Source organism: Balaenoptera musculus, chromosome 7 (genome assembly GCF_009873245.2).
Source record: "Balaenoptera musculus isolate JJ_BM4_2016_0621 chromosome 7, mBalMus1.pri.v3, whole genome shotgun sequence".
NCBI classification, from domain to species: Eukaryota; Metazoa; Chordata; class Mammalia; order Artiodactyla; family Balaenopteridae; genus Balaenoptera; species Balaenoptera musculus.
Window position 1 is genome coordinate 56,781,695 of NC_045791.1, and position 26,096 is coordinate 56,807,790.

General features: G+C 38.4%; 1 pseudogene; it reads left to right on the forward strand.

The window, feature by feature from the left end:
* The first annotated feature begins 14,111 nt into the window (after positions 1-14,111).
* On the forward strand, positions 14,112-15,922 carry LOC118898375 (annotated as a pseudogene).
* The last annotated feature ends 10,174 nt before the right edge of the window (positions 15,923-26,096 follow it).

Genomic DNA, 26,096 nt, shown 5'->3' on the forward strand with positions numbered 1-26,096 from the left:
GAACCACCTAGGTTTTATTTGCCTCAGATTTGAAACATTGGCTAAAGAGTGTTAAATCTCCTAGCCAACTGGGAATGACAAGTCTAAATAACAAATGGTACTTGAACCACACAAGGTAATGTTGGAGAAGGGTAGAGAAACCTCAGCAAAAGCTTTTGTCACATTTTACCCCTGTGTGCAAACATTTTTCATGGGATTTTTCTATTTTATTTAGTTACATACACATTTTAAAATAATGAAAAGTGTCCATAGTTTTTAAAGAGTATAACCGTTTTAATATGCTACGTTTAAACTTTGACAACCAAACAGGTAAAGTAAGAAAAGAAAGTGAGCATAGTATCTAGTTGGTAAGAATAATTTATTATACTGGAAGCTACCAGATAATTCACTGTAGAGTTGCTTAACTGCTAAAATCTTTAGTTATAGCTTTGTAAACTTGAAAACAAGGGAAGGGAGCCAAAGTTTCTTCTCGTACTCTGGGTCAGACACTTTACAAATCTAAAAGAAAATGAAAAGAAACATTTCACCTATTCTGGTATGGAAATTTAATCATTTTGTTTTTTCAGCCTTTGCTATTTCAAAGTTGTTTTTTTTTTTTTTTAAAAAAAAGACCTGTGGGCTTTCCTGGTGGCGCAGTGGTTGAGAGTCTGCCTGCCAATGCGGGGGACACGGGTTCGAGCCCTGGTCTGGGAGGATCCCGCATGCCGCGGAGCAACTGAGCCCGCGAGCCACAGCTACTGAGCCTGCGCATCTGGAGCCTGTGCTCCGCAACAAGAGAGGCCGCGACAGTGAGGGGCCCGCGCACTGCGATGAGGAGTGGCCCCCGCTTGCCGCAACTAGAGAAAGCCCTCGCACAGGAATGAAGACCCAACACAGCCAAAAATAAATAAATAAATTTATAAAAAAAAAAAAAAGACCTGTGCAAGACTTAGAGGCCAAACTAATGGTTACTAGGGGGCAAGGGTCAGGGGGAGGAGAGATAGTTAGGGAGTTTGGGATTGACATTTACACACTGCTATATTTAAAATGGATAACCAAAAAGGACCTACTGTATAGCACAGGGAACTCTGCTCAATATTATATAACAACCTAAATGGGAAAAGAATTTGAAAAAGAATAGATACATGTACATGTTAAAAAAAAAAAAAAAGGCCTGTGCAGTTTTGCAAATGAATCTCCTCACCTCAGGACAATCTCTTTTCCTAAGAGAACAAGGAAGAAATGTTTTCTACTTGCTAATAATTTGTTCTCTAGTTTTTTGGGTTTTTTTAATATTATTTATTTGGTTGCACCAGGTCTTAGTTGCGGCTTGCTGGCTCCTTAGTTGCAGCACGCAGGCTCCTTAGTTGCGGCATGCATGAGAGATCCAGTTCCCTGACCAGGGATCAAACCCAGGCCCCCTGCATTGGGAGTGCAGAGTCTCATCCACTGCGCCACCAGGGAAGCCCCTGTTCTCTAGTTTTAATTGAGCCATCAAGATCTACTGTAAAGGGGACAAAAACAAGAGAGGGAAACAGAAAAGAGCTAACTGGGTGCAAGAGATTCCAAAAACCTAATCCTGAGACAAAACTCCCTAGGTAATTGATCTACAAGAGGAGAGATTTGGCCTGGCAAGGGGAGAGAGAAGAGTATTAAATAATTAACTTTTTTAATCCTCCCAGCAACGTTTTAAGGTATCAGTATTCAAATGAAGAAACTGAAAAGTAGAAAAATTATACATATATCATTGAAGGTAATGCTAGCACTGCCTCTATCAAGTGGTAAGAGTTTGTAGGCACAGTGAGGGAAGACATTAGAAGCAGAGAAATCAGCATATGCACTATATGGCTGTACTACAAGCTACAACGGTCATTCCAAATATTTATTGAGGGCAAGACCCTGTGTTAAGTGCTGGGGATACAGAGATAAGTAAAACAGCTGTCCTAAAGCAACTGATACTAGTGAGAGAAACCTTCAAGAAAACAACAACAAAAAAATACAATATAAGGTAAATAAGGGTTGTGGTAGAGGCAAATTTCAAAAGATTGGAAAATGATTAGGCAACAAGAGCCAGAGGTGATGTGGGAAAGCCAATGAACGTGGTTCTTCAGTTGAGTCCAAATATTCATCCTAAAAATTGTTCTGGAATAGGTTCTAAGGAAGTGAAGTCAAACAAGAGAGAAGATGAGCAAGGAAACAAACTATTCTAGGCAAAGGAATTCGAAAATGTCTAATTCAACAAATAAGTGAGCCACATTTACTTAGATAAATAAATGAAAGTTGCAAGAGATAGGTGCTCTGAGAGCTTACATTAGGGTCATTCACTGATCTGGTCAGAAAAGTTAGGTAAGGCATGTTTGAGGAGGTCTCCTGGAAGAGGGATCTGAAGGATGAGAGACTGAAGAAAGGAGAAAAGGAAACAGAGAGCATCGTGTATTTTGTCAGGAGTGAACAGTGCAAACCTGAGGGACTGAAAGGAGGCCATTGTGGCTAGAGCATAGTTTGCAGGGAGACCAAACTAAGCAGAACTTGGTTGGCCATACTGAGAACCTTCATCTTTTTCTTCAGAGCAAAGTGGGGAAGGGATATGACCTGATCAGATCTGTGTTTTGAAAAGATCATTCCAGATGCAGTGTGGGAACAGGAACAGGATCAGCCTTGGACCAGGTAGGATCTATAGGTCATGGTTAGTGTTGGTAGTAAGTAGTTCAAGTGGACTGGGATGGGCACAAGGAGACGGAGACAAGTGCGGAAAATGGCCCGATTTAGGAAGTGAAATAGGAGGTCTTGGGAATGGATTTTGATAAGGCAGAGTGGAATGAATGGGGATTGAGGGAGAGGAAGGAGTCAGAAATGATGGGATTTCTGGCAGGCCCAGTGGGTGGATAGCAATGCTCACTGAGGTGTGGGGAACACTGAAAGAGAGTCGGATTTGGGGGAAGATGGTGATTTCAATTCGAACTTGTTGAGTCTCAGATGTTTTCGGGACTTCAAGGAGAGATGTCATGTAAACAGATCTATGGGTCTGCAGCACTGAGGAGAAGTCTGGGCTGGAGAAAAAGTATTTTATGGTTTGTAATATGTTCTTTTCCACAAGGTACTTAATTTTTCAAAATGCAAATATTATAAATATTGTGGAAAAATGAAATAAAAAGTAGAAGTCCCTAGAGCTGTTTCCCAAACTTCCTTTCAAATTACCTGGGGACTTCATTTTGAAGAAAACAAGTTCTCAGGCTTCTACCCTATAGATTCTGATTATACATGTCTAGTATGAAGCCTCAAAATTCAGATTTTTAACAAGTGCCACCGGTGATCCTTCCTCTCAGTGATTTTCTCTGGGCAATGGTACTCTAGTGCCAGAGGCCACCTGCATGAGAGTTATCCTAAGTGCTTATTAAAATATAGACTCTTGGGCCCTGCAGACTAAAATCTCTGGGGATGGGAGGACTGGAGAAAGGAAGATGGTACAGTACCAGGTTGTCCAAGATTTCACCATCTATGGCAGAGGTGTCCTAGGCCCTCCACCAGGCAGTTCAGAGGAGAGCTGGTGTCCTTTGTTGTATGATGCAAATGTAGGCAGCAGGCAGCCCTGGCAGGCTGGTATGATAACAGCTTTCCTGGCTCCTAGCCCAGGTCTCCCGCCCTGTCCATTGAAATGGTGCTCAGCCTATTCTGATGCTCTCTTTTTCTGCCACTCCTGTCAAACCTCATCCTTCCCTCCCTGGGGAAGGTGTTACGGGTATTATGCTCCCAGTTCAGAGGTTTCTTTTAGCTAATCTGGCCAGGGTTGGGAGAGAAATAGGTTCAAATGCTATGTTTCACTCTCAGCAAGGTTTTTTTTATTCTCAAGAACCTACTTTGTAAGCGTTTTGTTTTTAAAGACTGAATTGTTAGTGTCACTGTAACATCTCTATTTCTCTATGAGGTACTGTAGATGTAGAGGAAGAATCAGAAAGTATGGGGGGAAAAGAGAGGATTAGAATTTTTTTTTTTTTTTGGCTGTGCCATGCGGCATGCGGGATATTAGTTCCCTTACCAGGGATTGAACCCACCCTCCACACTCTCTGCAGTGGAAGTGTGGAGCCTCAACCACTGGACCACCAGGGAAGCCTCTAGAATTATTTTTTGTGACGGGAAATACAGCAAACACACAGAATAGTTCATTAAACAGATGTGTACTGCTTAAAGACTATAACCCAAACACTCATGTAACCCCCACTGGGTCAGAAAGTAGAACATTATCAACATCCCAAAAGGCCCCAAAATGCCCCTTCCCTTATAACCCCCAAGTACCTAGGGTTAATAACCACTGTCATGATTATTAACATATTCACTTTCTTGCTTTTCTTTATAGTTTTATTGACTAATCACTCAAACAATATAGCTTATGCCTGTCTTTCAACTCTATGTAAATGGAATCATAGAGTAAGTTTTTTTTCACATCTTGAATGTTTTTAATCAAAGTTATATCTTTAAGATTCATCCATGTGGATGTGGCTATAGATTTTTATTAAAATTTCTTTAACTGTATGTATTAATTTCAGGGAGAATAATATCCTTCCACATGAGCCTTCCCTTTCTGGAATGTGGTATAACTCTACATTTATTCAAGTGTCCTCATGTGTTTTCCAAAAAAATTTTTCATTTTCATCATATGAGTCTCATACGTTATAATAGGTAGAATTCTAAAGATGGCCCTCCAAGATTCCCATCCCCTGGTGAGCCAATAAAACAATAGTCCTGGGCTTCCCCAGTGGCGCAGTGGTTGAGAATCCACCTGCCAATGCAGGGGACACGGGTTTGATCCCTGGTCCGGGAAGATCCCACATGCCGCAGAGCAACTAAGCTCGTGTGCCACAACTACTGAGCCTGTGCTCTAGAGCTCGTGAGCCACAACTACTGAGCCCGCGTGCCGCAACTACTGAAGCCCGCACACCTAGAGCCCGTGCTCCACAATGAGAGAAGCCACTGCAATGAGAAGCCCGTGCACTGCATCGAAGAGTAGCCCCTGCTCGCCGCAACTAGAGAAAGCCCGCGTGCAGCAGCGAAGACCCAACACAGCCAAAAATAAATAAATAAATAAATAAAATTTTTTTAAAAAACAAAAAACAATAGTCCTGCTGTGAAGGCCTTTTACGGATGTAAAAGAGGCAACCCCGAGCTCCAGGGACTGGACCTTGAAGGGCATGTTCAGGTTGGAGGGCCCACGTGTGGACCAGGAGGGGACCAGACTCCGCTCCAGAACCAGCCTCTAGAGTGACCTTTCTAGCCCCAGGCTGTGCTTGTGCATCCCTGGGGGACGCAGGAGGCAGATACTGCCGTGCCTGGGCCCCGCACCAGGCTAACCACATGCCATTACTCGAGATGAGCCACAACATGCCTGGATTTCTGATCTACAGAACTGCGAGATAATAAATCAGTGTTGTTTTAAGATGTGCGTGTTGCAGTAATGTGTTATGGCAGCAAAAGAAAATTAATACACACCTTTCTTATTAAGCAAAAATCTTTTTGGCTCATCAAGTAAGCCTTTACTCGAAGTAGGATGATACCAGGGAGGTCACACTACTCAAGTCCTATAGCTGAGATCACTTCACCTTTTAGAATCCAGACTAAAAATGCACGTATATCTACTGAAGGTGACACTTGAAGCTACTCTCAGCTGCCTCTGAAGCTGGGTTTGGTAGATTGATAGTACTCGGGAGGAGAGGGATGACAAGTCGGGGAAAGCACAGCAACAAAAGCCAAGAGCTTGCGGTGCAGCAGAAGGAGCACTGCGGCTCCTCAACCTGTTTGCTCACTTCACATTTAGATTCGTCCAGCCCATGCTCTGGAAGCAAATGCATGCTAAATGTAGTTCCCATGTTCCAATAAAAAAGTGAAGAAAGAAATAAAGGCTAGATTGCTGTGAAATAACTGAAAATAAATATTGACATTTATCAAGTCTAACATTAAAGATCCATCTATTATCATAAATAATGCGTAATTCCAGAGACCATTTGTGTCTGAAAGGCATAATTTAAAATTAGAACACAAAGTATCCTGGCATGTAGATAGTTCCATGTGAGCTCAATCTAGTTACTGAAAAAGAAAGGAACATTTCCTTCTTAAAATGAAAAAAAAAAAAACTTTGCTTGTTCTGGAAATATATATATATATAAACTAAGCTAAAATAAATTATTGGCTTGCTGCCCAGTAATTCTAAAAGATGGCATTCTAATGCTACCTGAAAAATAATGATACACATGACAAATCAGGGAGCTAGTGAAACTTGAGTCTTCACTTGTATGCATGTAAAGCTTACACATAAAACAAGGAAGATGTAGCTTTAGCTAATTCATACTGAGATTTATTGTTAATAGGAGTCATAAGAGTACATGGGATTTTACAAAGCATAAAATATGGAAGACAAATTTTCTGCCCTGAGGAGCTTAGTAAAACATGTATAGGCAGTAGCTAACAGGAAAAATATTAAGTCATGATGATTTACAAGTGATCACCAATGGGAGACTTGGTATAAAAAAAAAAGATGTCATAAAAACAAAGAATTGGGAAATGCCAGAATTTGAAAAAAGATTGCAAAAGCTTGAAGGAAGAATGAAAAGGAGATGTGAGAAATGAAAGACAAAGGTCTAAGAAATGAGGAAGGAGAAAAAACTGAAGATAAAGATAAAAGAAAAGACTTGCCACTGTGAGGCATGAACCAATACATGAGAAAAAACATAGGATTGATTTGCTTGACAAGCCTCTGAAATTAGACAACTGGAAATCCTAACTATACAATTTATTTCTTATAAAGTTTAAGAGCAAATTTTCCAAACAGTAGACACTAAACCAAACTTCTTGTTCAAGCCAAATTATTCCATCTATAACATATGTATATATAAATAAGATTCCGTACAACTCTGTATGCAGCTGAATTGTGAACAATTTAAAAGCTTAAGAATATTTTTTAGCTATAATGTAAAAGGAACTTCACTTTAGACTATATATTCAAAAGCAGTAGTTTTCTTTATATATACATATGTTCTAGGAAAGTCCCAATGCTATGGCAATACTGAAATCAGACCCAATATTTCTCTCCAAGATAAAGGGCAACTTCCTGTACAGTGTATTCAGGGCCCACACCATCTCCATGTGCTACCTTTGAGGACACAGCAGGTGTACAGTTTTCTCTTTATTCACCAAATAGGTCATACTCAGGAAATTATCTGTTCAAAAAATTTGCGCATCTTTAAATGACATTGTCTTTTTATTAATGAGTTTTGAGCATTCTTTATAAATTCTGGGTATTCCTTTTCAGATATGTGACTTTCAAATATTTCTCCCAGTCTGTGGCCTGTCTATTCATTCTCTTAAGTGTCTTGCAAAAGGCATGAGTTCTTAATTTTAATGAAGGGAATTTATCATTTTTTTTCTTTTATGGGTTGTGCCTTTAGTATCATATCTAAGAAATCTTTGTCTAACCCAAGATCACAAAAATTTTCTCCCAAGTTTTCATCAACAAGTTTTATGCTTTAAGGTTTTGCTTTTAGGTCTATGATCCATTGTGAGTTAATTTTATATATAAGGTGTGAGGTATGAGTTGAAGTTCATTTTTAAAATTTTCTTTGCATGTAGATGTCAAACAGTTTCAGCACCAACTGTTAAAAAGATTATCTTTTTTCCATTGAATTGCCTTTGCACCTCTGTCAAGAATCAGTTCACTATATATTTGTGTGTCTATTTCTGGGCTCCCTCTTCTTTCTATATTTTTGCCGTTTACCACACCATCTTGACTACTCTACCTTTACAGTAAGTAAATGAGGTGGTGTGAGTCCTCCACTTTGATCTTTTTAAAAATTGTTTTGGCTATCCTAGTTCTATATGAAGTTTTAAGTAAATGTATCAATTTCTAGAAAAAAATTTGCTGTAATTTTTATTGGGATTGCATTGAATATATATATTATATTGAGGAAAATTGGCATATTAACAATATTGAGTCTTCCAATCCAAGGACAGAGTATTTCTCTCCATCTATTTAGATCTTCTTTGATTTCTTTCATCATTATTTTATAGTTTTCAGCATATAGATCCTGCATATCTTTGTTAGATTTATATCTAAGTATTTCATGGTTTTGGTACTTTTTTTAAACATAAATTTATTTATTTATTTATTTTTGGCTGTGTTGGGTCTTCGTTGCTGCACACAGGCTTTCTCTAGTTGCAGCGAACGGGGGCTACTTTTCGTTGCGGTACGCGTGCTTCTTATTGCAGTGGCTTCTCTTGTTGCAGAGAACGGGCTCTAGGCACGTGGGCTTCAGTAGTTGCAGCATGAGGGCTCAGTAGTTGTGGCTCACGGGCTTAGTTGCTCCACAGCATGTGGGATCTTCCCGGACCAGGGCTCGAACCCATGTCCCCTGCATTGGCAGGCGGATTCTTAACCGCTGCGCCACCAGGGAAGCCCAATATGTGAATTTTAAGAATGGCTGTCAAGTGTGGGAAAAGTGCTATCAGACTGTTAGTTTTTTCATATAGGCATTGTAAGATGTCAGGGTTTCATGTTTCTTTGTGCAGTAATTAATTGAAAATATTCTTTGAATCAATAACAGTTATTACTCATTCTTGATGTCCTTGTTGTAATAGCACATTATGAGTTTTATATTACTTTTTTCAAAGTAATCATTTTGTGTCTAATCAAAAAGAGTTTTAAATCATTTTCTAGTGTGTTCATATGATTCCTTCCTCTCATTAATTGCATTATCAAACAATCCAAGAGCCTATTCATCACTTCTATTTGAAATGTATCTCTTCCTTTAGTGAATTCCTGCTTTTGGTGATGATTTGACACCTTTTTGTTGCAAATACTTCTTGATGTCAGAACAATTTCTATTAATTTAATTGCTTACCTTTTCCACTTTTGTTTCATATTCCATTAATTTTTTTATCTGAATTTTTTCTCAGTTCTTTATAGATTTAAAGATTAAGAAAGATGGTCCCCTTTATGTAATTCAAATAAGGTGATTGCAATTTCTTAAATATAGAAGCATTTCAAAGTGTCTTTCTGTATTACAGTTATAATGATGTATTTGCTGGTTGTCAATTTTTTTTTTTTTTTTTTTTTAATTTTATTTATTTATTTATTTATGGCTGTGTTGGGTCTTCCTTTCTGTGCGAGGGCTTTCTCTGGTTGTGGCAAGTGGGGACCACTCTTCATAGCGGTGCGCGGGCCTCTCACTATCGTGGCCTTTCTTGTTGCGGAGCACAGGCTCCAGACGCGCAGGCTCAGCAACTGTGGCTCACGGGCCTAGTCGCTCCGTGGCATGTGGGATCTTCCCAGACCAGGGCTCGAACCCGTGTCCCCTGCATTGGCAGGCAGATTCTCAACCACTGCGCCACCAGGGAAGCCCAAGGTTGTCAATTTTTTGAATAAGCTTTTTGGTTTTTCTTCTGTGTTGGGGTTTTTCTTCCAAATCTTTGAAAATATATTTTAGCGTCTGTAAAATATCCTTGACCCATGTTGTAAAGCTTGAACAGCTTTATAATGGATAACCCATTATATTACTCTTAGACTTTTTTTTTAATCCATGTTGATATGTTTATGTAAAATACTCCATTTTTGAGAGGAACCTGAAATGAAAATAACTGTTGTAAAATGCCGAGGTGGTTAACAACTGTGAAGCAGCTTTTTCTCTTACCAGATTAAAGGAATGAGCTGCATGTGGTGTATATCCTGCACACTTATTAACATTCTTTAAAGGTTGCTGGGAGCCCTTTTCCTCACCTTTGTTGGACAATACTCCATGAATGTTTTCAACCACAGGTTACTATTTCCAAAAGTTATTTTACACTGTTGGATAAAGCCACAGGCTGGTTTTCAGTCGGTGAAAAAATTTAAAACTATACATAGAGTTTTCGATAACAGCAGTAGAGCACAATAATGGCCAACTAATGGAGTAGTATTTGGTTTCTGGTTTATTTATCTGCTAACCCTTCCATTATATAAATATTTTCCCATTACTTCTATTCATTCTTCATAAACTGTTACTTTTTCCCCTATTTTGGGCATTTTTCCAAGTTCTCATGCAAAAATTAGTTAAATTTAACAATTATTTCTAGGATTCCCATTAAATTTCTGTTAATTGAATCATGATTATTGTTTCATCATGACCTCTGAAGTTCCCTTAAAAATGCAATAACCTCAACTACTCTTTTCAGCTCTTCAAAATAATATGGAATGTTCTTACTCAGCTGTTTTTTGATTCATGGGTAATCTAAGAAAAGATAGTTGTCTTGTGCTCCATAAAATAGTCACAGCTTTTGAGGGCTTTCGATATATTCGCTTAGTCTGAAAACCCATCCCGTGTAAGTAATGTCTGTCTTGTTGAAAATAATTTACAAACAAAACAATGTTTATGATCTTTTTTTGCCTTGGCATAAACTAGCTAGAATCTCATAAGAGTATGACTATTTAAAACTTTTTTTTTCAAAATATCTTTTTGAGAAACATCTCTTTTGCCCGTTTTATGTTCTGTTTGATTCTGTATAAATATTATTGGAATCACAATTTTGAAGGAAAAAATTTTCTTTAATTAAAGTACTGAATGACATTATTACTTTTTGCATTAGGGCCATAATAAAAGACCACTGTCCTTATTAAGGTCAATGAAGTCATCAACATGAAGCTGCTGCCAAACTTTGTTGACTATACAAATTGTATTTTGCTTGACTATTTTCTATTTCTCCTGCTTTTTCATTTCCTCTTTGGGAGTGCCCTGATTCTCATAATCTTTATCTCTTCTGTTGTCATTTTAATCATCTAAATTTTCTCGGCTCTAATGAATGCTTTCTTTTCCTCACGATTTTGGCAGTTTTAGTATACATTCCAAGCTAATAAGAAAGTTTTTGATATTTTGAAGCTTTTTTGAATCTTCAGTTTAAATTTTTTGCTTCCAAAAGGATACTCTCTTCATGAGAACTCAATTTTCCACTTATAATTTTACTCATCTGATGATTGAAAGAATTTTCCACAGACTGTCTTCTAGCTCCATATGTTGCAAACCTTGTTTCTCCTCCACTAACAGCCTATTCCCACCATCCAGGTACCACTCATCTTGCGGTAGCCTCTGGCCTTGCACCTTCATACCACCATGCCAAGTGAGCAGGCAGAACAGGCAATTGAAGTATGCTGAGAGGTTATTCTTACCCTGAGGTGCTTAGCAATAACCATAGGAGTGGCTGTCAACCACGTAAATATATCCCACTAAACCTAAAATAGCATATCTCCAAATCAACTACCTCTAAGCTGGATCCCAAAACTGCCTAAGTAATTGCAAAGCCACCTAACACAAGGGGAAGTGTGATGAAGGGAAAGCCAGAAAGGAAAGACACAGCAATCTTCACTGGTTGGAGTTAAAATATCTTACTTGGGCAAATTTTGCAAAAATATATAATTTGGGGAGCACGTCATTAGAGTCCCTATCAAGAAGCTTTATTAACATTTTCTTCCAAGGGGTCATGACACATCAACCTCCTTAGCTTCTTGGTAAATCTGCCTCTGGACATTACTTCCAGGCTTTATCCACAATTTCCCCAACTGCCTGAAATGTCTTATCTCTTTTTCTACTCCTAGCAAATCCCTACTCTTCTTTCACGGCTTAATTCAAATGTCAGTAATTCCCTGAGAAAGAACTCAGTGTATTGGAAAGAATTTGGGCTCTGATAAAAGACAGATAGAGGGTTTCAATCTTGGTTGGGCTTCATGTTCTTTGTGTGTCACAACCAAAGTACTAACTTCTTTGAGCCTCAATTTCTTCATATATAAAATACGGATAAAATATATATACATTGCTGACTTGTAAGAATTTTTTTAAATTTAGCAATTTCATCAATTCTATTTTTTCTCATTTTAATATCTCTCCATAGAATATTGAGAAAATGGTGGTTAAGAGAGGCTTTAAATTATTTGTTTCTCTTCTTTTAGCATTATTTTATTATTTGGGTGATCAAAAGAACTGGAACTAGGATGAAGTGAGTGAGACATTTACCTTAGGTCCAAACTATAGGGAGGTGTCAAAAAACTCAGTAACCAATATAAATTCAATATTTTTAAAAAATCAGTGCAAAAAAATCCATAATGAACAAAATATCAAAAAATTTTTTTAACGATGGGATCAGTACTACTGATTTTTCCTTTGCCTTAGGCTCCCATATGACTCACATTGGAACTGGTGATCAAAACTTGATGGAAGAATTTGGAAGATTATTTTTTATAACTATTCATAACATTTAAATTATTCTCTTTATATTCAGTTGTTTTTACAGATGCCATATTTCAATACCTCCAGTATTAATTTTTCTAGCATCAAACCTTAACCCTCGGGCTTCCCTGGTGGCGCAGTGGTTGAGAATCTGCCTGCTAATGCAGGGGACATGGGTTCGAGCCCTGGTCTGGGAAGATCCCACATGCCGCGGAGCAACTAGGCCCGTGAGCCACAACTACTGAGCCTGCGTGTCTGGAGCTTGTGCTCCGCAACAAGAAAGGCCGCGACAGTTAGAGGCCCGCGCACCGCGATGAAGAGTGGCCCCCGCTCGCCACAACTAGAGAAAGTTCTCGCACAGAAACGAAGACCCAACACAGCCAAAAATAAATAATAAATAAATAGCGCGTTCCCTAAAAAAAAAAAAAAAAAAAAAAAAAAAAAAAAAAAAAAAACCTTAACCCTCCACAATAGATGATTATGCACAAATTAGCTTTGTTTTACCTTAGAAATATTGTTTGCTCTATTGAAAAGTAGGTTACTGTTTTGGAAATCAATTTCTATTACAGACAACCTCACTCTAGAATGATCTATTCCATTTTTTCCTACACTGAAGCTATTTAAATTTCACTCTCAATCTTTTGCAAAATGACTCATTTTAGAGTACTTCAGAGATCTTACGCTTCCTTTAGGAATTCTACCTATATACCAGTAAGTTGTTCTTATTTTCCGTCTAAATTATTTAGCCAAATTTATTTATGACTATTTCTCTGAGGTGATGGAGTAAAACACTTCAGATAGTCTACTTGAAATATGCTCTGTAATGTGTACTCTCATACACTGTTGGTGAAAGTATAAATCGGTACTTGCTTAAGGTCAATTCTAACATAACCACCAAATTTGAAATATGCATGGCACATATTACTTTTATAATTAAAATAATAATTTTTTAAGTGTAGTTTTTTCCCGTTCTATCCTTCTAGGTGAAAGAGTACAGGATCCCTGGCTTCAAGGACCTTATACTTTAAAGGTGAAGGAGAAAAGAATAACTTGTGGTCTTTACATAGGGTGATATTTTAAAATTGTTTTGAGGTGTGTTTTCATATTATAAATATTAATTATAACCCATAATTATAGCCCACATAGAAAGTATAAGGAGAGTCTAAAAAATTTTGAAATTGCCTTAATTCTACACTTCGAAATTAAAGATAATTTTGTGTTAAATGTAAATAAATCCTCAAACTCAGAACAAATGAATTATTATACTAGTCACATATTTCTCTTTTTTAATTATTTTGTTTATTTTTTGAATGGGTAACATGCATATGATACAAAATTCAAAAGTTACAAAAGGGCATACAGTGAAAATTGTCTCTCTCCCACCCTGTTCTCAGGACTCATAGTTCCTCTCCTTAGAGGCAACCACTGTTGCCAGTTCTTGGTTAGCTTCTCAGATGTCTTTTGTGAATATAAGGATATATTCCGCTCGCTCTCTCTCTTTTTTTTTTTTTTTTTGCACAAAGATTATTTCATTCTATACACTATTATGCATATATGTTAAGAATGACAGTCTTTTTAATGGCTGTGTTATATTCAATTGAAAGGATGTAGCATTCTTCATCATCATTATTTAGGTTGCTTCTGATCTTTTAACAATTACAAGCAATGCAAAAAAGCCTGTAGCCTTTTACATGTGCCATTTCTTTGTATATCAATATACATCTGTAAGAAAGAATTTCTAGAAGCAACAGCTTTGAAGCCTGAGCAACCGAACTCGGCAGCCACAACCCAACTCGGCTGAACTCAGCTTCGCCGAACCCTATCCGAGACATTCTGCGCCCTGGGCTTGCAACAGCTCCCTGATCCTTCCTAGCATCCTCTTCAATTCCAGCTAGAATGCTGTGGCAGGCGCTTTGCAGATTTGGTCAAAAGCTGGCATGCATACGTACACTGGAGACAGGCAAGGCTGAGACTCGCCTTGCCAGATGCCTGACCACTCTGGACTTAGTGGCCCTAGGTGTGGGTGGCCAAAGATAAAGCAGGACCATCCATTGTGATCTGCTTTCTAGCGGCCGCCCTATCTTCTATGTTGGCTGGGCTGTGCTATGCGGAGTTTGATGCTCGGGTTCCCCATTCTGGTTCTGCATATCTCTACAGCCACGTCACCGTGGGTGAACTCTGGGCTGGAAACTCATCCTCTCCTATGTCATCGGTACAGCCAGTGTGGCCCGGGCCTGGAGCTCAGCTTTTGACAACCTGATTGGGAACCACATCTCTCAGACCCTGCAGGGGAGCATCTCACTGCACATTCCCCATGTCCTCGCAGAATATCCAGACTTTTTTGCTATGGGCCTTGTGTTGTTGCTCAGTGGATTGCTGGCTCTGGGTGCTAGTAAGTCGGCCCGGGTTACCAAAGTGTTCACAGTGGTGAATCTTTTGGTTCTCGGTTTTGTCATCATCTCTGGCTTCATTACGGGAGATCTGCACAACTGGAAGCTCACAGAAGAGGACTACAAACTGGCCATGGCTGGACTCAATGACACCTATAGCTTGGGCCCTCTGGGCTCTGGAGGGTTTGTGCCTTTCAGCTTTGAGGGGATTCTCCTTGGAGCAGCGACCTGTTTCTATGCATTTGTTGGTTTCGACTGTATTGCTACCACTGGGGAAGAGGCCCAGAATTCCCAGCGTTCCATCCCCACAGGCATTGTGATTTCACTCTTCGTCTGCTTTTTGGCCTATTTTGGTGTCTCTTTGGCACTCACGCTCTTAATGCCTTACTATCAGCTTCAACCCGAGAGCCCCTTGCCTGAGGCCTTTCTTTGTACTGGATGGGCCCCTGCCCGCTATGTTGTAGCCGTCGGATCCCTCTGTGCTCTGTCTACCAGCCTCTGGGCTCTATGTTCTCCATGCCTCGGGTGATCTACGCGATGGCAGAGGATGGCCTCCTATTTCGTGTCCTTGCCGGGAACCACACCGGCACACACACCCTCATCGTGGCCACTGTGGTCTCTGGCATTATCGCAGGATTCATGACATTCCTCTTTGAACTTACTGATCTGGTGGACCTCATGTCAATTGGGACCCTGCTTGCTTACTCCCTGGTGGCTATTTGTGTTCTCATCCTCAGGTATCAGCCTGACCAGGAGATGAGGAATGAGGAGGGTGAAGTGGAGTTGCAGGAGGAGAAGATCCATGAAGCAGAGAAGCTGACCCTACAGGGACTATTTTGTCCACTCAACTCCATCCCCACTCCACTCTCTGGCCAAGTTGTCTACGTTTGTTCCTCACTGCTTGCTCTACTGCTGGGTGTCCTTTGCCTGCTGCTGGCCCAGTGGTCCGTTCCACCGCTTTCTGGAGACCCAGGGTGGATTGCAGCATTTGTGCTGCTCCTGATGCTCATTTCTAGGATCACCGGAGTCATCTGGAGACAGCCACCGAGCTCCACTTCACTTCACTTCACTTTAAGGTACCTGCTTTGCCTCTCCTCCCACTAATGAGCATCTTTGTGAATATTTACCTTATGATGCAGATGACAGCTGGCACCTGGGCCCGATTTGGGGTCTGGATGCTGATTGGGTTTGCTATCTACTTTGGCTATGGGATGCAGCACAGCCTGGAAGAGGTTAAGAGTGACCAACCCCCACTCAAGTCTAGGGCCAAAAACTATAGACCTGGATTTCAGCAGTGCCTGTACACATTTGATCTGACATAATCACACCTGAGTGCTCTCTGGTCTCCCCACACAATAATGGAGAGTACTCCTGACCACACGGAGAGCTAGGCTTCCCATGGGATGTTGGTGGGGGAACACAGATAGAGCTCTGTAGTTATTGTGGAGTGAAGAATGTGTCTTTGCTGTTTCTTATCTATTTTTTTTTCACTTGTCTACTTTTTAATTGTATCTGTAGCTGCTTATTGGCCTTTAAAAAATTATTATTAAAAGAAACTAGAAATAAAAAAAAAAGAATTTCTAGAAGTAGAATTGCTGGGCTAAAGGATCTATACAACTATAGTTTCAATAGATATTGCCAAATTATCCTCCACAGAGGTTGTACTAAGTTACATTCCCACCAGAAATGCCTTTTTCCCCACCCTGGACAGCACAGTGTATGATCACATTTAAAAAATTGTTGACAGTATGATAGTTTTAAAAAATGGTATCTCACAACATTGTAAATCAACTATACTTCAATTTTTTAAAATGGTATCTCATCATAGTTCTGTATTTTTTCTAATTATTAGGGAGGTGGATCATCACTTCATGTGTTTAAGAGCAACATTTACTTTCAAGGCTCATTATGGAAAGAGTAGTCAATATTTCCTTCCAGATTTGACTAGATTCTTTTCCTTTCAATGTAAAAAAAAAAAAAAACCCTCCTACTGAGTTGTAGCTTTATAACAGCTACCATTAAAATAAATAGATAGGGGCTTCCCTGGTGGCACAGTGGTTGAGAATCTGCCCCCTAATGCAGGGGACACGGGTTCGAGCCCTGGTCTGGGAAGATCCCACATGCCATGGAGCAACTAGGCCCGTGAGCCACAACTACTGAGCTTGCGTGTCTGGAGCCTGTGCTCCGCAACAAGAGAGGCCACGATGGTGAGAGGTCCGCGCACCGCGATGAAGAGTGGCCCCCGCTTGCCACAACTAGAGAAAGCCCTCGCACAGAAAACGAAGACCCAACACAGCCAAAAATAAATAAATAAATAATAAATAAAACAATTATTTAAAAAAAAAAGATAAATAAATAAAAACATTACAACACTTTAGAATATAAAAGCAGAGTTTTTCCACCTTTTCTGGAAGAATTCAAAAGTTTATCTTTGGATTGTAACAAAGATGTGAAATTTCACTGAGATTATCTATTAGTAAAGTTGGAAATCCCCACAGTATATAAATGCTCAATTTGAATCGCTTTTCACAATTCCATGCCAAAATGCAAAAAAAAAAAAAAAAAAAAAAACAATAAAAAATGTTTTCCTTCAAAACAATAGCTGTGATATTATTCAGTAATAAAAAGTAAACTTCTAAGACTTAAAAAATCCCTCTTCTAATGAAAGCTTGTCTTTAGGGACCTTCTAAAATGATTATTGATGAGTAACATAAGTATAGTATAAATTTTAATGCAGTATCCATAAATAACATTCTTACATTGTTGCTAGAGTAGTAACACCAATGTAAATAAATAATGTAAATGAATGTCAATAGTAATGTTTCCCTCGTTCTATGTCATTTCACTGTTGGCATTAAACCATTCTCTTTCTTTTTTTAATTTTTAAAAATTTTTATCGGAGTATAGTTGATTTACAGTGTTGTGTTAGTTTCTGCTGTATAGCAAAGTGAACCAGTTATATGCATATACATATATCCACTCTTTTTTAGATTCTTTTCCCATATAGGTCATTACAGAGTATTGAGTAGAGTTCCCTGTGCTATACAGTAGGTCCTTATTAGTTATCTAGTTTATATATAGTATATACCATTATCTTTTAATCATTGTTATAGAAGTTAGTCTTACTAAATAAAATCTAGCACTTGAAATGTATCAAACATCTTAGAACTTTTCTAGTTAGTTTGTATTGATAGTATGGAAATACTTAGTATTTTTAATATCTTTCTGGGGTGGGGAATCAGTCTTCTTACTCCCTACTTTCCACCCACCTGATCATCCTCATCCAGAGAAATAGCTCTCTCAAGTTACAGATAAGAGATGCCAATTAATCAATCCGGCTGGTCACTGGAGTGAAAGATGTCACTGCCAGATCCCCTGATAACCTGTATAGTGGCACAGACTCCTGGAATTGAAAAGGAGCCAGCTCGAGGAGTCATTTAATCCAGACCTCTCTCTTCCTGCAAGGCTCTGCCTGAAATGTCTAAGACAGATAGTTTGTCCTTAAAATTCACCAGGGACAGAGATTCTACAGTATTACTCTGGAGCCTTTTCTAATGTTTAATCACTATTACTGTCAGGTTAGCTTAAGCTCTTTCCTGCTAGTTTTTCCTCTGCAGACATGGAAAACATTTGGTCAGCAACCTCTTTATAATCACCTTTCCAATAGGCAAAGACAGTTACCAAGGTGCCCTTCAGCCTTGTTTTTTCAAGTTTACACAATTTATCTTCTCTATATCACTATTTTATCTCATTAAACATATGGATTACTTTTCATTAAACTCTTTTTTAAAAATTTTTATTTTATTTTTATTTTTGGCTGCATTGGGTCTTCGTTGCTGCACGTGGGCTACTCTTCTTTGCGGTGTGCGGGCTTGTCATTGCGGTGGCTTCTCTTGTTGCGGAGCACGGGCTCTAGGCACGCAGGCTCCAGTAGTTGTGACACGTGGGCTCACATTGTGACTGGCGGGCTCTAGAGCGCAGGCTCAGTAGTTGTGGTGCACGGGGCTTAGTTGCTCCATGGCATGTGGGATCTTCCTGGACCAGGGAGGGCTCGAACCCGTGTCCCCTGCATCAGCAGGCGGATTCTTAACCACTGCGCCACCAGGGAAGCCCATCATTAAATTCTTTCCATTTGTTCTATATCACCCCTAATTTAACATTATAGTAAGTTCTTTAATTGTAATGTGGTTTTTAAATTTTTAATTATTGTAGGATAAGGTAACAACACTTTTGTTTATTCACTAAATAAGTACTTATTGAGTATTTTGTGTCAGCAAGAAAAAGATAGGCAGATCTCCTGCTCTCATATAATATATATTCTAATAGAAGAAATCAAGAATAAGCAATTAAAAATGGATCTATAATGTAATATAATATAATGTTATGATAAGAATAAAGCACCTTGTATGAATTAGAAAAAAGCTAGGCTGCTGTGATAGAGACCCAACAATAATTCAGTGGTTTGAAGAAGAGGTTTGTTTCTTACCTAACGGTCCACCCTGACTGCTCTGTCATCAAGAAGTTCTGCTCCATAAAGCCATTCAGGGATGCCAGTCCTTCCGTCATGTTGCATAATCAAACCTTAGGTCATTGTCACTATCTTTATAGTATAAGCTGGGTGACCCAGAGTTCCAGCCAGCAGAGAGGAGAAAGACAGTATGGATGAAGCTATCCCAGTCCCAGAAATGACACACATCACTTGCACTCCTTTCCAATGAAGAGAACACAGTTACAGGGCCACACTTGGCAAGAGAGACCGGCTAGCCATGTGCCCATGAAGAAGAGGAGAATGGATTTCGGGGGGCCCAGATAGGGTGTTGCAAACACTATCAACATTGGGACGTCCCTGGTGGTCCAGTGGTTAAGAATCCGCCTTCCAATGCAGGAGATGCGAGTTTGATCCCTGGTCAGGGAACTGAGACCCCACATGCCATGGGGCAACTAAGCTCGCATGCTGCAACTACTGAGTGCCGCAACTACCGAGCCCACCTACTCTGGAGCCCTCGCACCACAACTAAAGAGAAGCCCATGCACCACAACGAAGAGCCTGCTCAATGCAACAAAAGATCCCACATGACGCAGTAAAGACCTGATGCAGCCAAATAAATAACTAAATATTTTTTAAATGTAGATTTGTTTTTTTTTTTTTAGAATATAAAGAATTTTTTATTTTCCAGGACAAAGAGAAAAAGAAAATATTTTCAAATTTTCATTGAGTTGTAACAAATTCAAAAAATAAAGAATCGATTAAAATGGAAAATTTGCCTATCAATGCGATGCATATACATGATTATATTTAATAAAAAATATTTCAAGGCAAATATATATATATATATTTTTTATATTGGAGTGTAGCCGATTAACAATGTTGTGATAGTTTCAGGTGCACAGCAAAGCGACTCAGCCATACATATACACGTATCCATTCTCCCCCAGACTCCCCTCCCATCCAGGCTGCCATATAACATCAAGCAGAGTTCCCTGTGCTATACAGTAGGTCCTTGTTGGTTATCCTTTTTAAATATAGCAATGTGTACATGTCAATCCCAAACTCCGTAACTACCCCTTCCTTCCACGCTGTTTCTCCCCAGTAGCCTCAGATCCTGTTTTACCTCTTTATGTGTTTCTGCTTCCAATGTCAAACACTGGACTGTTTCTCAGAAGATGCTCTAGGAGCACTGGAAAGTCCTAGGAATTTACCTCCCCCCACTCTACCTCACCCAGGGGGGACTGATGAGTGCAGGAGTATGAAAGACCAGCCCCCTTACCCTCTGCTGTCAGGATGATTCTGAGGCATAACTTACATTTCAGAGTTCCCATGTAAGCATAGGCTGAAGCTACTCTCTATGGGAGTTGGCCTGAGATTCATCCTTGCTTGGATGTCTTCTCTTTCCTGTCCTGCTTTCCACATCCCCTTCTTGGTTTCCCCCAAGAGTACTTTCTTAATAAATCACTTGCACATGAATCCTCATCTGATGGTCTGCTTCTAGGAAACTTAATCTAAGACACAAGGTAAAGCATTAAAGGTGCTGGATCATTTTCAGTGGCTTCACACATACGATCAAAAAGTATTTGGACAAGTATGAATGACTTAGCTAGCAGCTATCACCACTACTGTGGGAAAAAAACAAACAAACAAACGAAAATGTGTATTTCTGTTGCTAGGGGTACATTCATATACATAAATTTAGCTTTTGTGATGTGGATATCTACAATTTGTTCAAAAAGTGAATGCATTTGTATCTTGTATATTATCAAATTAAGCTTCATAAAAGCAGTCTTCTAATTGGATCTTTGAAGATAAAGGGAATACAGTTAAGTTAACAGAGAGAATGGGCAATGAAAGTGCTCAGTGACACCTCAGCACTGGGTAACCCACAGGTACTTAGAGCCTTTCCAAATACAAGATATCATGGATTCTAAAGCACAGAAGAGTGACATCTTTTGGGGGCCCAAATATATTGCATGTAATTGTTTCGAACAAGGGTACTGGTTGCTGAACCACAGAGAAAACCATGCGGGCCTTTGGGTATGGGGAGGCAGAAGGACTGCAGAAGAAGCAACTGGCAAAAGATTAGCTGATTTAGTTTTGACTTTACAAATTGTAACCATCTGTGATTCTCTTCTATAATCCTAATTAATAAATTAACACAGAAGTTTATGTTGCACAGTATTTTTTACAATAATATTAAAGTATGTAAATATGAGACTTATTTGTGTGTTGCAGAATTACTAGGTTTTGTATGAGTAATTAACACAGCAAGATAGAATTTTTTTTAAATAGGTTTCTAAGTTAAAATATCGCCTTTGATAAATACAAAAATCAGGAACTAGAGATGCTAAAGTAAAATTCTACAAATTTTACCCTCTCGGAGCCCTACAGACTCCTCTGAGACACTGTGGCTTTACTCACAGGTACAATTGTACATTTATTTTTGTGCTTATTTGATTAATGTCTGTCTCCCACACTAAACTATAGATCTGTGAGGACTACTTTTGATCACTGTTGTATCTCCAGCATCAAATGCAATACCTAACACATAATAGGTACTCAAAAAAATTTTGTTGACCAAAAAAAATTCATGAATATATAAATACAGAATAATTTATATTAAATTTCAAATAATAAAATCTTTACCATCTAAAGTACACGGTGCAAGTATTCTTATACACTACTCTGTAAATTATAGAAAATGGATAATACAAATGATTCTTGTCCTTAGAAATGCAAATAAATTATACCCAGTAGAATGCAGTTGATTATTGCTCTATGCATAGATCAGTTTTGCATCATTTGTAAATGTAGTTTAGCTTTCCATACTGCCCACATGTATGTGGTTCTTTGAATTCTCCTTTGAACTGCATATAACATTCTACTGGTTCCCTCATTAATCAATGCATTAAATTAGATATTTGATATGTGTTTATATTTGTATGAGTCATGACTTTACCTTCTTTTAGAAAATATGCTTTAATACCTTAAAAACATCTTAAATAATACTAATAGTTTATTTATGTAGACAAAGATGTATTGAGAATGAACTACATGAACACTGTGCTATGCCTGAGCGGGAACTGAATACACACCTTTAAAGAATTTTACTAGTCAAGCTGCAAAGAGATTACTAAAAAAACTATTCTTACATATTTTGTTTTTTATCACTATTGTTAGTCCATGTAACAAAGTACTAGCACTTCACTGTATCATTCAGACCCTTCCCCAGCTTCTTAGGATTTGCATACTAGGAAAATATTTTACAGAGACCATCCATACAAGTATTTCAAAATGTCCTGGTTTGCAGTTAAATTCATTCTTTTATTTTCTGTTTTCTTTTGTTGTTGTTATTTTGTTACATTTTATGTGCTTTATAACTGAAGAATTACTCAAAGTTGGAAAAAGAGATAGCTCAAGCACAGGAATTTCAACTCCATACATGTTTTGAAGAGTGCAAAAAGTTGTATTACGGGGGGGGGGGGGGACTAAATTACATATGATTTTTTTCAAACAAATGCCAAGAACTATATCTGCTAATAAGTTTTACCCAGCTTGGAAACCAAACTCAGCCACATAGTATGAGAATGCCAGATATACGACAATAAATATTTTTGGCGTAGTTTCAAAGCTACATAATGCCAGACATAGACATGTAAAAGTAATGGCAAAAACTACAAAGATTATAAAAGAAATAAAGTCACAGTTCGTAATTCATATGATTATGTTCAATAGCAGGTTTAGACAGCTTTTCACATAATAAGATCCACATGTAAAAGCATCAGCTTATTTTACTCAGAAAAAGATAACAAATATTTAAATGGCTTTTAAAAGTAAAATTTTATTGAGAGGTTGTAAATGTATTTTTGTAAGCTGAAGGAGAGTAACTTAAATTGTCTTTTTGTTTCTATTTAGATACCCAACTTCTGCTTCCCTTTTTGTCACACGGAAAAGTTAAATAAGAAAAGAAAATGCGGTTTCAAAGATTGGGTCTTCTCTGAATTACTGTCACTGTAGACTGTATATTAAAACTGGAAAACACCATTCCCCTAAAATTAAATAAATTGTGCATTGCATTTAGAGAAAGGATGAAGGAAATATAGTTGTCAGATGTTCAAACCCTGATATGACTACTGGTACGGATTGTGGGGCTCAAAGCCAAAGTTAATAAAATAGTCCGAAGTAATTCCATTGTATCCTCCATTGCAAGGTGAGTATCTCAGGCTGTTTTTTTGTTTGTTTGTTTGTTTGTTTAATTAATTTATTTTTGGCTGCGTTGGGTCTTCGTTGCTGCGTGCGGGCTTTCTCTAGTTGCGGGTAGCGGGGGCTACTCTTCCTTGCTGTGCGCGAGCTTCTCATCGCAGTGGCTTCTCTTGTTGCAGAGCACAGGCTCTAGGCACGTGGGCTTCAGTAGTTGTGGCACGTGGGCTCAGTAGTTGTGGTTTGCGGCCTCCAGAGTGCAGGCTCAGTAGTTGTGGCACACGGGCTTACTTGCTCCGCAGCATGTGGGATCTTCCCGGACCGGGGCTCGAACCTGTGTCCCCTGCATTGTCACGCGGATTCTTACCCACTGAGCCACCAGGGAAGTCCCTCAGGCTGGTTTTTAAGTTCAGGTATTCTAGCAACATTTTGTGCTACTTGGAATATTTTATTTTGGACCTAAAGACCTCAAACTAAATTGCGTTTGTGATGGGTTTGATTTCCAGAGATAAAAGAAGCATACTTTTGTGTTTTCCTTCTGCTTAATTTATAGATTAGAAATGATCAGCCATCAGGGTGGGCTAATGAAAAGCAAGACTAAGGGGAAATGCTAGTGAAAGAAGGATGGAAGAAACTGCAGAATCTGAGATAAACTGTCAGTCCCTTAGGCAAGATAAGCCAGAACACCACAGTGCCAAGAACAACTAGCTCAGATTTCAGTTCTCAGTCACAAGCAACACTGCAAATTGAGGTTTAGTTCTTAAAAAAGGAATTTTACCAGGTTGGAAAATAATAATTTAGTAGGTGAACTGAAAATAGTCACATTTTAAGATTTCATAGTAAGTGCAATAAAATATTTGGTAGTACTATATGTGTATATTGTATTGATTTTTTATTTTGTTGGATAAAATATAAAAAATGTTTTTGTTTCTGATCAACCCAGTGAAAACTTATAATGTAGGATAAGTTATGTGGCATCTCTATCAACGATTATAAAAGGGAAAAATAATGTTTTGCAAACACATATTTTCCTTAGTTCCAAGTTTTGCAAGAAATTTTTAAATACCCCTCTAGTGATGCACTATTTGTATTGAATACATGTGTAATGCATTGGTGGGAATATGCACTCTTACTTAGATGTGGATGAAAACGTTTGTTACAAAAAGACACTTTCAGATTGAGTTCTATCCGCATTTACACATGGATCCCTTTAATGGATGTTGAGAGTCTCGATTTAGAACTTTTAATAGGCTCGTTTACATTTTGCAAATCTCTACCTTTGAAATAAAAATGTAGTGATCCACCCATCTGCAGACAATTAGGACCAGCAGCCAAGTATAAAAGGGTGGAGAACTTTTAATAGGTGTTTATAGATTGGAAGCACCGACCCCCTTTTAAATGAAAGAGGCCTAAGAAGAAATAGTAAGTGTTAAGGATAACCATGAAATTCATTTAACCCCCCAAGCAGAAGATCTGTTATCAAAGAATTGACAGAAGTCTACACCTTCTAACTTAAGGTTCTTAGCTTGAGTACTTAGCAAATGTACTTAGAAAGAAATATCTTATTTAGAAGTGTTTTGATTATAAATTCTTAGCCGCTTTAAGGTCAAAACACAAGCCCACAAGAAGACCAACAGTAAGGTATGTGATATAAAAACAAATATTTCCATAAAACCTTTGCCCTAGCAAAAAGGGAAATTCTTAGTAGGTTCAAGGTGGGAATTTAGGGAATAGTATTTTTTTTTACAGAAAATACTGGTTAGGCGTTTTATATAGGGGGTTCTGCATTTGTAAAGGGATAATTTGCTCTAAAATATGTGGGCAACCAGCCTAAATTCTCTAATTGAGTAGTTTGCTCATAACCCCAGGCCATTAGGTGAATGTAAACTGTTACAGGCTTAGTAAGAAAATAGTCCCATTAGGATTTTTGTATTTGTATGCGGTTGTGTGTTAGAGTAACTGTTTCCAAAATCATGGATTAATGAAAAGCTCTTTTTTCTGAGTTTGCAAATACCAGCTTTGAAATGCTCAAACTCAAATTAAGCCAAGGATTCTTTTGTTGTTGTGGTGGTGGTTTTACAGTTAAAATTTTTTTTACAAGATCAAGTCTCAGCTATAAGTTCCATTGTTAAGTTATCTAAGGAAAGTTAGAGATATTTAATTGGCTGGTCGTTAATAAAGGAAAGCAGCCAAATTTTCTTTGATACTGTCATTCAAATACTTTGCTCACATCCTAAAATCCCCCTCATTGGCCACTGCCAAGAAACTTGATGCACAGAAAATGGGTATGACTTTTAAAAACTAACTACTAGTGCACAAATTCAAGAAATGTTGTGTGCATGTGTTTCATTTAGTACACGTGCGGCGGGTAAGCTCGTATTTCTGTGAAGGAGAAGACAACTTTATGTGCTGCTTCTTGCATCCAGTCTTGGGCTCCTCTTATAATGGATCCCTTCAGTTAAACAGTCTACTTCCTTTCCTGTTGCATGATTCCTGTTAACTCATCACATTGTTTCTTACCAAGCATAGTATACTTGTACAGCAGGGAAAGGAAGGAACCCAAAATAGACTATGTAATACTCCTTTCAATCAGTAACTGTAAAATGCAGAAGAAATTCAGTCAAAGGAGGAAAATATCTGACCAAATATATCAGATAAATTATATAGACATTCAAATTGAGATAATCCATGTCTTTTTCGTGTCTCCATTTTCCCACTGTAATTGGCTCTAGTGCTAAGAAGGTTGTGGATACTAGTATTACATCAAACCTTCTTTTAAAAACTGAATTACACAAGACC